At 35.8% G+C, this 10,450-nt stretch overlaps 1 pseudogene; it reads left to right on the forward strand.

The window, feature by feature from the left end:
• Nucleotides 1–7,958: 7,958 nt before the first annotated feature.
• LOC135136034 (uncharacterized) lies at nucleotides 7,959–9,787 on the forward strand (annotated as a pseudogene).
• Nucleotides 9,788–10,450: the final 663 nt, after the last annotated feature.

The raw sequence follows: 10,450 nt of genomic DNA on the forward strand, positions 1-10,450 counted from the left end.
ACTCTTAAAACGCGAAGTCGACAATGGAATCTTTTCGATATTTAGATATTGGACTATGCTGTGCCTTGAATCGTCAAATTTTCAACTCATGAGATGCCTCTGATCTGTTCGTATTTTCATTAGACAAATAATAATCTCCGAAACTTGTCGTCCGCACCAACAAGATCGTGACGTTATCTACAACATTTATATTAGTAAATGTTATTTAAATTGTATAAAATAGGATAATCCTTCACTTGTAGTTTATGAATCCGTGTTGAGTCTTTACCTTAGATATCCAGGTTTTTGGAAAAAACAAATATAACACAATAGTTCAACGTTTTTCATTTATGTCCCTCCCAAAAAACGGTGACGTCATTTTACAAGTTTGCCAAATTTCTTGAATTTCATAGAATTTACTTACTGCTGCATGTGTGATTTATGCATCTGTATCCCTAGACATCCAGATTTTTGGGCAAAAAAATCAAAATTGTGTACCAACAGTTGAAAACTTAACTTTGAAATCTTGCAAATATGTTACTATTATTGGAAGGAAGGTAAATCGTTAATTAAAAGTTGTCCGTTTATGGCCCTCGCAAAAAATCGTGTCATTTTACAATTTTGTTGAATATTAGTGTTGTTTAAATGTATGAATGTTTATGCTAGACATTTAGAATTTTTGGAAAAAAAGTGAGTGTTTTTAATTCATTAATTAGTTTTTTTCTCCGCGTTGAGGTTGTGGGCTCAGAGCGTACAAACTATTTTCTAACTATTTAAATACTACTTGCAAAACCGCAAAAAAATTGTATGTCGGTTTAACTTATAGTCGAAAATAATATGTAATCATAGTTTTATAAAATTTGTTCCTAGTTTTTTAATAAAAATAAAAAATCTTTTCTATTTAATCTATCTTTTGCCTTTTTCTTCTTAATATACATAGCCATCTTTTTATAACAAGAAACTTAAAACACGGTAAAAATGGTACATTTTTGCAAGGAAATATGGATTTTGCAACTATGGGGCGGAACCTAATATAATTTCAAAATCGATATCTCCTTATACGAATTTTCTATTTTAAACATGTATTAAGTTTCATGTTGTGAAAAGAAGTCAACACATATTAAAACAAAAAGGCAGAATATAAGCCCCCCCACCCGCCCTGTCCCAATTGTGATGATTTTTTTCATGCACTGTGAACTAAGGGGGCGGAGCTTAACTGCATAATACTTACTTCTGTACGAGAAATTAAAAACATGTTTTTTGAGTATCGCGTTGTTCAAAGAATACTATGTATATTAAGAAAAAAAAAGACTAGATATTAGCTCCGCCCACCCACCTCATCTCAATTGTGATGATTTTTTTTATTCTTAGAAATTTAAAACACATGGTAAATTTTTCCCTTTTTACTTCCCGAGCGTAAGCAAAGGAAGTATTGTAATCGACTCCGTCGGCCGACTCTCTACTTTTAGGTTTTCTCGATCTTTCATGACCCCTAGAGGACGAAGAAATAGGTCTCCCGTTTCCGTCTATCTGTCCGTCTGTCCGTCTGTCTGTCCGTCTGTCTGCCGTCCCGGATTTTTATTAGACAGATAATCTCCGAAAGTAGTGGGCCGATTGTTGTCAAATTTTGTATTATACTAGGTATATCATGTAGATGATAAAATGCTAACCAAAATTATGTAATATACTATTATTAGCAAAAAAAAGTTTCTATTACAATGTTATTTTCTGTATTACATTAACAGTAAAAGAATTATTACGAAAACTTATTATAATCAATAAATACAAAAAGTGGTTAAAAAACTAAGCTCTGTTCACTGGAAACAAAATGTGGTGTGGTATACTTGTTACTCCGAAGGTAGGTAGAGTGAAAAACTTGGTCTTCTTTACACCAAACCCAGCAAAAAATTAAAAATCTGTTGGTTTCCTGACGGTGGTCATGCTTGCTGAGATGCATTTTAAGACTTCTAGCTTTCTCTAGATTGTCGGTTTCCTAACTGTCTGATAAATCGTTTGTCGTAGATAGAAAATAGTAAGAATACAGTGACGTTCCTTGGAAATAGTTCGTGAGCAAACGTTTAACCGCTGATGGAGTGATGCTTGCAATCTGGACGTGCTAATAATAGAATAATTAGAATTATTTCAAAGTATAATCATAAACAGTCGAAGTTAAGCATGTACTGAGAAATTAAGAATGTCTACATTTTTCCCGTTGGTAATTTGTTTTAAATTCTGTCTGCATTTGTGTGGACTGGTTTTTACTTCACAAAACGAAAATCGCCAAATCAAATTTTATCATTTTTCAAAGAAGCGGGAATTGTCGGACTAACTTCAAGGGCGAGATAAGTTCTGTCGAAATATCGCAATTTTTTAACTTTACGTGTACTATAAAACAATGTATAACAAGACTTTACAATATTCGTTAGAAAGTCAGCAAGGAATTCCTTTAAAACCTTGAGTTTTATGAACATATTTTATAATACAGGTTTTAATGAAGTACTCACTGAACTGGATTATAGTTTTAATATTACGAAAAATATATAATCGCTTGGCCGGTATCACGAGATGCCACTGATTTTAACCCAAAATTACTTACGACTTTCACTTTGACAGAAATTTCAAAGCACTTTGGATACACTTGAGTAATGACCATTAAATAAGCTAATTAATATTCGCACCGTGCCTTCAATACTATCATACAAAAAACCATTAGCGTCCCTAATCAATAACGTCTCTTAACTTGTAATTCAAATTTAATTTAAGCTATTACAGCCATTACTTCATTTCGTGTTTTAATTTTCTATTAAGAGAAAATACCTTTTTCCGTCTGTACCGGCAGCACTTGGTCGCAAGACGGCCGTCGCCCCATTATTCAAATGATCCGGTCAAGTGTAAGCCCCACAGACGTATGCGTGCGTTGGATTGTTCTTAAAAGTGTTGTTCCCGCGTGGCGTTCCATAAAAAGCCAGTTGTAATGCAATTGAAGCACTCGAGCTCCGACCCCCGGTCGAGAGAATGGGTCCGCCAGGGCCCGCTGGGTAACGACTCTATTACGTCACGGTCTGTGGTTTATCGTCGCCATCTTGCCCGCTGACACCCTCAATGGACGATTTCCAACGAATGTTTACTACCACGTCCTGCCGCCAGGAGCCCGTGTCCAGACATTCCTACGTTGTTGGCCACGTTATTGTTCATAGAACAACAGAATTATGTCCGTGCAGGGGTGTAACCGATTTGATCCGGTATTTCCTTATAAATCAGAACAAGATGACGGAATTCCAACGGCTGCGAATTCCGACAGGGAATTAACGACATTTTCGGGACCGATATTACAGAGTTATTAAACCCATGTTACGTTTGTTTACCCGCCAAATAGGGGTTCGCAGAGTAAGGAATGATGAAATTTCAATTGTCATCAGTGTACCTGGTTTGTTATGACTTGTTTGACATCAAAGTTACCGGATCATATAAAGTGAATTATCGTTTATATGTGTCGTAATAGACTTGAGGTAAATAATAGAATAGGAAGCTATAACCGTACGAACTGGTATAATGAAGCTAATAATAGGGGAAATTTCCTTCCGAAAACCAGAAAAGTGTCAATAAAAATCAACAACGCTACGTTTGTAGCAATAACTATCAATCCCGAAGTTGTTTCAAAGAAACTCGTTATACTTATCACTTGGTATTGTTCTTGTTATTGTTATTACACTGAAAGCTGTTCGACTGACTAAGCAGTTGCATCTAAATCCGAGACCTAATAGTGGTGCTTCTAGTAACTACGTGTCAACACAGGATATTTATCACAAGAACAGACATTTGCTACCTGTTGTCCATTACTACCGAAACGTACAGCGTTAAACTAATGTGAAATAACTTTAAAGGGAATAGTATTGATCCACAGTTATTTAAATTAAATATCTCTTCCCCTTGAGAGACAATCAAACGCAAAAATCTAAAAATATGAATGCAAATGCAATAATTTCGAAAGTGTGCAGTATACTTTACTGAACGATAAAAAAAGCAAAATAAAAATGAGAAGCGATATTGCAAACAAAACTTGCAGCTCTTTGTGCAGGTGGCTGCCTGGCTGCAAGTCATAAATTAGTAGAACGACCGGAAGTGGCCAATTTTGCATTTTGCACAATCTCATATGTGTCAACAAACGGTCAAAGACGAAATCGTATTTTTGTAATAACCAAATTAAAAACAAATTAATTTTATTTTCCGTTACATTTAGGCAAGAAGGGGTCCCGTGTCTGCACAAGTATAGACATTGTAAAATATATTTACAACACATTATCAACGGGAATAGTGCTATCTGAGCAAAGCGTAAAATGTTGATATTTATACGTCGGAAGAATGTCACCTAGATATTTGTTTGATTTGAATGAACTTGTAGCCTCAAAACAGATGATTAAAATTATTCATAAACCTCAATTGAACAAAATATTCTGAATGTTATTATTAAAAATTCCTACTTTATTATTTTGTTGTTAAAAAGACGAGCGTATTTCCACATTTTCGAGAAAATGGGGTGGCTCGTTCTTAATTTGATCAATAATAAATTGACTGTAGGGGTCACGAAAAGTCGAAAAAACATGAAAGTGGAGAGTCGGCCCACGGACTCGATTACAATACTTCCTTCGCTTACACTCGTGAAGTAAATTGATTTGCTTAAAATATTATATTCCCACACTTGTGTTTTATGAATCCCCCTGCTTTTGTGTTTTATTATTATTATTGTTATTGTTTAAACATTGTTCATACGATAAAGATAATTCATAAGTGACTTCGCAAACGTGGCCGGTGGCTCAGTGGAGGTGGAGTGCACTTTTTTTGTCCATCAAAGGAAGAACAGCAATTCCAATTTTTTAATCGTCAAATTAACAAAGAGTCACCCCATTTTCTCGAAAATATGAGGAATACGCTCGTCTTTATATAATATAGATAAAATAAGAATTATAATATTCAGAATATTTTGTTTGACTTTGTTTAGTTAATAATTTTAGTCCTATGTTTTGAGAAGACAAACTCATTCAAATCAAACTAATTTCTACGTGACATTCTTTCGATGTATAAATATAAATAAACTCTTGAGCGTTAGATTGCTGTAACCTATTGGTGAAGGTCAAGGATTCTTAGAGATGGATTATTTTAAGTTCAACATGGGGGAAAAAAGGGAGGCAAGAAAGAAGAAACAATTTCATAATTACGGGTATGGAAATAAGGGAAAAAACAGATGCAAAAGAAGTAGAGGAATTTTTGAAAAAAGAAATTGATGTAGTAGTAAAAGTATTGGAAAAAATAATTATAGAGAAAGAGGAAAGCAAGAAAATACTGGTTAAGACGCTTTGGGCGGAAAAACAAGAGGTGATGAAGAATAAAAATAAACTGAGAGGAAAGAGAATATATATTGATAATGATTGGACACTACAAGAGCAAAAAATTCAAAAAGGAATTAGGAAGGTAGCTAAAGAGGAAAGAAAAAAAAGGATACACAACAAGGGTGGGATATAAGAAGCTGGAAGTAGGGGACAAAATGTATACATGGAATGACAATTAAGGAAAATTGGAAGAAAAATTTGGCAAATCAAGTCAGCACTAACCGAAGAAAGAAACACAAGGGGGAGGGGTAGAAATGATAGGACAAATAAAAACTTTAGGTTTAAGAATGTAGAGTTTGTACATAATAGGGGAATGGGAAAGAAGAATGGGGAAAAAACGTGGTTTAAAATTACCCTTTTAGAATATTGCGGATCTGAAAAAGAAAGATAATTTATTTTGGGACTACGTGAAAAATTTTGATTTTGTGGGACTAACAGAAATATGGATACTAGAGAGATACTGGAACAAACTGAAAGACGTGTTGCCAAAGGAATTTCAGTGGAAATTGCAACGGGCAAAAAAAGAAAAACGCAAAGGTAGAGCAATAGATGGAATCATAACAGGAGTGAAGAAAAATATAAAAGAAATAAAAGGGGGGGCGATAGAAATGGAAGGCATGATTGAAACAAAACTGACTGTAAATAAAAAAAGATGGAGAATCTCTACAATATATAGTAGAGGAATGAGAAACACGAAACAAGAAATACAAGAAAAAATCGAAGAGTCCGAAGAAGAATCTCTACTGTTAGGAGGGGACTTTAATGCCAGAATAGGGAACAAAAGCAGGGAACACGACGGGGAAAACACACCAAAATCGAAAGATAAAGTAGAAAACAAAGACGAAAAATTGCTATGGGAATTAATTGAAGAAAGAGGTTGGGAAGTCTTGAATGGGATGAAGGAAGGAGACGAGGAGGGGGAATTTACCTGGATAGGTAAAAGAGGGGAATCGGTAATAGACCACGTAATAGTAAACGGATTAGCAGAAGAAGAGGTAGAAACATTCAAAATAGGACAAAGAGTGGACTCCGATCACATCCCACTAAAAGTGAAATTGAGGGGCATAAGTAGAAGGAGCGGATGCTTAAGTAATGAAGTAGGAAGAGAGAAGAAGATATGGGTATGGAATGAAGAAGGAATTGATCATTATAAAAAAAAATGTTGGAAGTGGAATTAACACAAAAAAGGATTGAAAAGGAAATGGAAGAATTAAAAAGAGAAATTGAAAAAGCAGCCATAAGAAAAGAAATTGTAAGGAGAAATTTTGAAAAGATAAACAGATGGTGGGATAGCAGATGCAGAGATTTAAAAACAGAAGCAAGGAAATGTTTACGAAGGTGGAAAAGGGGAAAGGTAGAAAAGAAGAGTACTGGCAAGCAAAAAATAATTTTAGAAAACGATGTAAAGAAAAGAAAGAAGAGATACAGCAAGAAGAAGAAGAAAAAATTAAAGCCATAAGAACTGAGCAAGAGGCATGGCAGTATATAAATAAAGAACGGAAGAACAAAATCACGATTAGTGAAGACATACCTATAATACAGTAGAAGAAGCATTTTATGGAACTGTTGAATGGAAAGGAAGAGAGAATTGTAGCGCATGATAGTAAAACCGGAAATGGTGGTAGAGAAAGGGAGGCTGAGATTCGAGTAGAGGAAGTAGGAAAACAAGTAGGAAGACTGAAAAGAGGAAAAACACTGGGGAGGGATGGGTTGGTAAACGAAGTGTGGATATTTGGGACGGATGGGATGATTGAAAGATTGAGCGAGTTAATGAATGATGTGTGGACGTGTAAAGGTTTTCCCAGGGAATGGAGAGTAGGGCAAATATGCCCAATTCATTAAAAGGGTAATAAAGAAAAAGTAGAGAATTATCGGGGAATGAAGGTCAAGGGTTCTTAGAAACGGATTATTTTAAATTCAACATGGTGAGCCATCAGAATCTGACAACGGACTGTCAGTCAGTAGCGTAACATGCACACTTCAGAAGGGGGTGGTTTTTAAATTAATTTTTTTAAATCGCAAACAACACACGGAAACATAAACTTAAGTGAACTGGTCAACACGCTCGCACGAATGCGGATGAATCTATTAGGCACTAATCTAAACAGGTACAGATACCCATCCCAGGTAGAAAAGTTCACTATGACAGAGAAACGATGTCGGACGCCTCTATTTCATTGTACCTCAGGAGCGAGGGGAGGTCAGCTCAATCAATTTGCGCCCAATTTTTTTCATTACATCAAAAATGGTTTATCTAGTTTCTCTAAAATTCTGGGACCACAATATTGTTTTTATCAATGGTACGTGTATATACATATCAAAATTATTGCAAATATCTACTTAATTGCTTGAGTGGCGTGACACTAAATTGTTTGTACTTAGTTATTATAATAATACGCAGTTCATACATATAATAATTACTACCTGTTGACATAAACACATTCACTTTTAGGTCTCGCTTATGACACACTGTTGCCTATGTAATACAGATAAGATAATACATTATATGCTGTATTGCGATACCAGTAGTAATTAGACACAATATTTAAACTCTTCGTGAATCGCACACAATCCAGTCTAGTAGCGTAAACCATGGAGAAACAAAACTCTAGTAAGTATAATAAAGAAAAAACTCAATATTTTTCTCCGAGCATTCTCAATACTTACAGATAACATCACCATGTCGATAGACAACATAATAACTACCCCCGACATAGCCATAGAACCTACGCAAAGCCTGGGTAGTTTCATTTTTACTAACATGAAGAAACACAAAGACAATATCGCCCAGGTACTACCTAACTCGTTTACAAGCAATTCCTCAAACGCATTTCCTCTGTTAACAGATAGTTGCCAAAACAGGGGAAAAAGACACATTTGGTCAACTTCTACAACGCTCCATCCGGACAGCTCTACACATGTCAGACAGAAAAATTTCACGTGGTGACGTCATTACCGTGTGCACAAAAAACCACCTAAACGCGGTAGTGCCCTACATAGCAACGCAATTGCTAGGAGCGATCATAGGTTGCATCGATCCTATGTATTCACCGCAAGAAATGAAACATCTCGTAAACACAATCCAACCAAAGATAATATTTTCAGCACCAGAGTCAATACCAACACTGGAAAAAGTACTAGACGAAACTTCAGCAAACGCAGAAATTGTAGTTTTTGGCCAAAGTGATAAACACACCCAGTTTTTTGAGTTTCTTAAACTTCATGCGTGTGAAGAAGGGTTTCAGCCTGTGAAAATCGATAATCTTGATAACACTGCAGTGATACACTTCAGCAGCGGTAGTACAGGCTTACCAAAAGCTGTATGTCTAAGTCATTACGATTTTATTGGGCAAATGCTCAATATGAGACTTACTGATAATCCAGATGAGGCCTACAGAAGGAACGTCGCAAAGTATATATCTTTACCCATAACATATCTCAGTTACTCTTTTCTCTATTGGGGGTCAGCTAGTCTTATTCTGATGAGATCCATAACTGACGGTCACTGCCGGCTAGTGTGCGAAACTTTCGATGGAAAAGAGGCATGGAATTATATTCAAACGTATAAAATATGTTTTGTGATGGTGGTACCAGCTCATGCTATTGAAATCCTCACAAACAGAAGAGGAGACGTTGATGTCCAAAGTGTTCTGTACTTTATGGTACTCGGATCTAGCATTTCAAAGGAATATTTGTTCAAAATTCAAGAGGTTTTTCCTAATGTATATTTGGGCGCGTGGTATGGGCAAACAGAGATTTCTCGGCCACTTACCATGTTGAATCCCAACGACAAACATCACGCAGAACTGCGTAAAAATCCTGAGAAAATCGAAACTGTTGGTATTCCGGTTCGAGGAATTTCGTACAAGGTTTTAATATACAATTTTTCTAATTATAGAGTAGGTACTAACTAGAGTTGTAGGTTGTGGATATCGACACTGGGAAAAACGTGGGTTTCAATCAACGTGGAGAGCTACGAGTCAAGTCGAAATTTATCATGAATGGGTACTACAACATGGATTCGTCGGATGCTTTCGATGAAGATGGGTGGTTGAAGACTGGCGATTGATGAAGATTTTTGCTTCTATGTGGTAGATAGGGTTAAGGAGGCTTTCAAATATCAGGGCTGGTTTATTGCACCTACTTTACTTAAGAATGAGTTGTTGAATCATCCTGCTGTGAAAGAAGCTGCAGTTGTTGGTATTCCCAAAGACAATGATCATCATCCTATGGGTTTGGTGGTACTAAACGACGGTTTTCAAGTCAGCGAGGAAGAAATCGAGAAGTTTATTGAGGAAAGAGTTTCAGATAGGCAGCGGTTACGAGCTGGAATTAAATTCATTGTGTCACTTCCTTTGACGGTGACCGGGAAAGTGAAGCGACGGGAATTGGAGCAAATGATTTTAGAAGGAAAAATATAATTAAAAAAGATACAAGAAAGTTTTCTACTTTTTTTTTATTTTTTTTAATATGTTGAGTACTATATTATTGTTTTATCCTATTTTTATTATTTTGGCTTACTTTATATTTATCCTTGTCTTATTTTCAATAAATTTAGAGTTCAAGAACTCACTAATTTATTTATTACATTCCGAGCGTAAGCTAAGCAATCGAGTCCATCAGGCGACTGGCTTCCTTCACGTTTTTTCGACGTTTCATGACCCGTAGATTACGAAAAACTGGGTCTTTCGTCTGTCTGTCTGTGTTGCATTTTTAAAGACAAATAATCTCCTAAACTACTGGACCGTTCTTGGCAAATATTAGATGTATATACTGTATATTTCAGATAACCTCTCTCCAATTTAAAACACCGACGCCACTGACAATCAAGGTCTGCGCAATTGGTGATTGGTCACTGATCACTGCTATTCTCAAATATTCGGAGTCAACCATGCTAACAATAACCTTAAAACGTTTATACGATTTCAGAGTATTTGGTTTTGCAGTTTCAACTTTAACTTTGAAACCCGAATTCTTGTAAATATTTTAAGGTCATCGTAAGCATTGTAAATAGTTGATCAAAATTTATCCCTTTACCCCCCCCCCCCCCCCAAATTGATGACACCATTTCAAAATTTTGCCGA

The sequence above is a fragment of the Zophobas morio genome, unplaced genomic scaffold (assembly GCF_036711695.1).
Source record: "Zophobas morio isolate AGI-343-1 ecotype UQ-CSIRO unplaced genomic scaffold, CSIRO_AGI_Zmor_V1 ptg000026l, whole genome shotgun sequence".
In the NCBI taxonomy this organism is placed as follows: Eukaryota; Metazoa; Arthropoda; class Insecta; order Coleoptera; family Tenebrionidae; genus Zophobas; species Zophobas morio.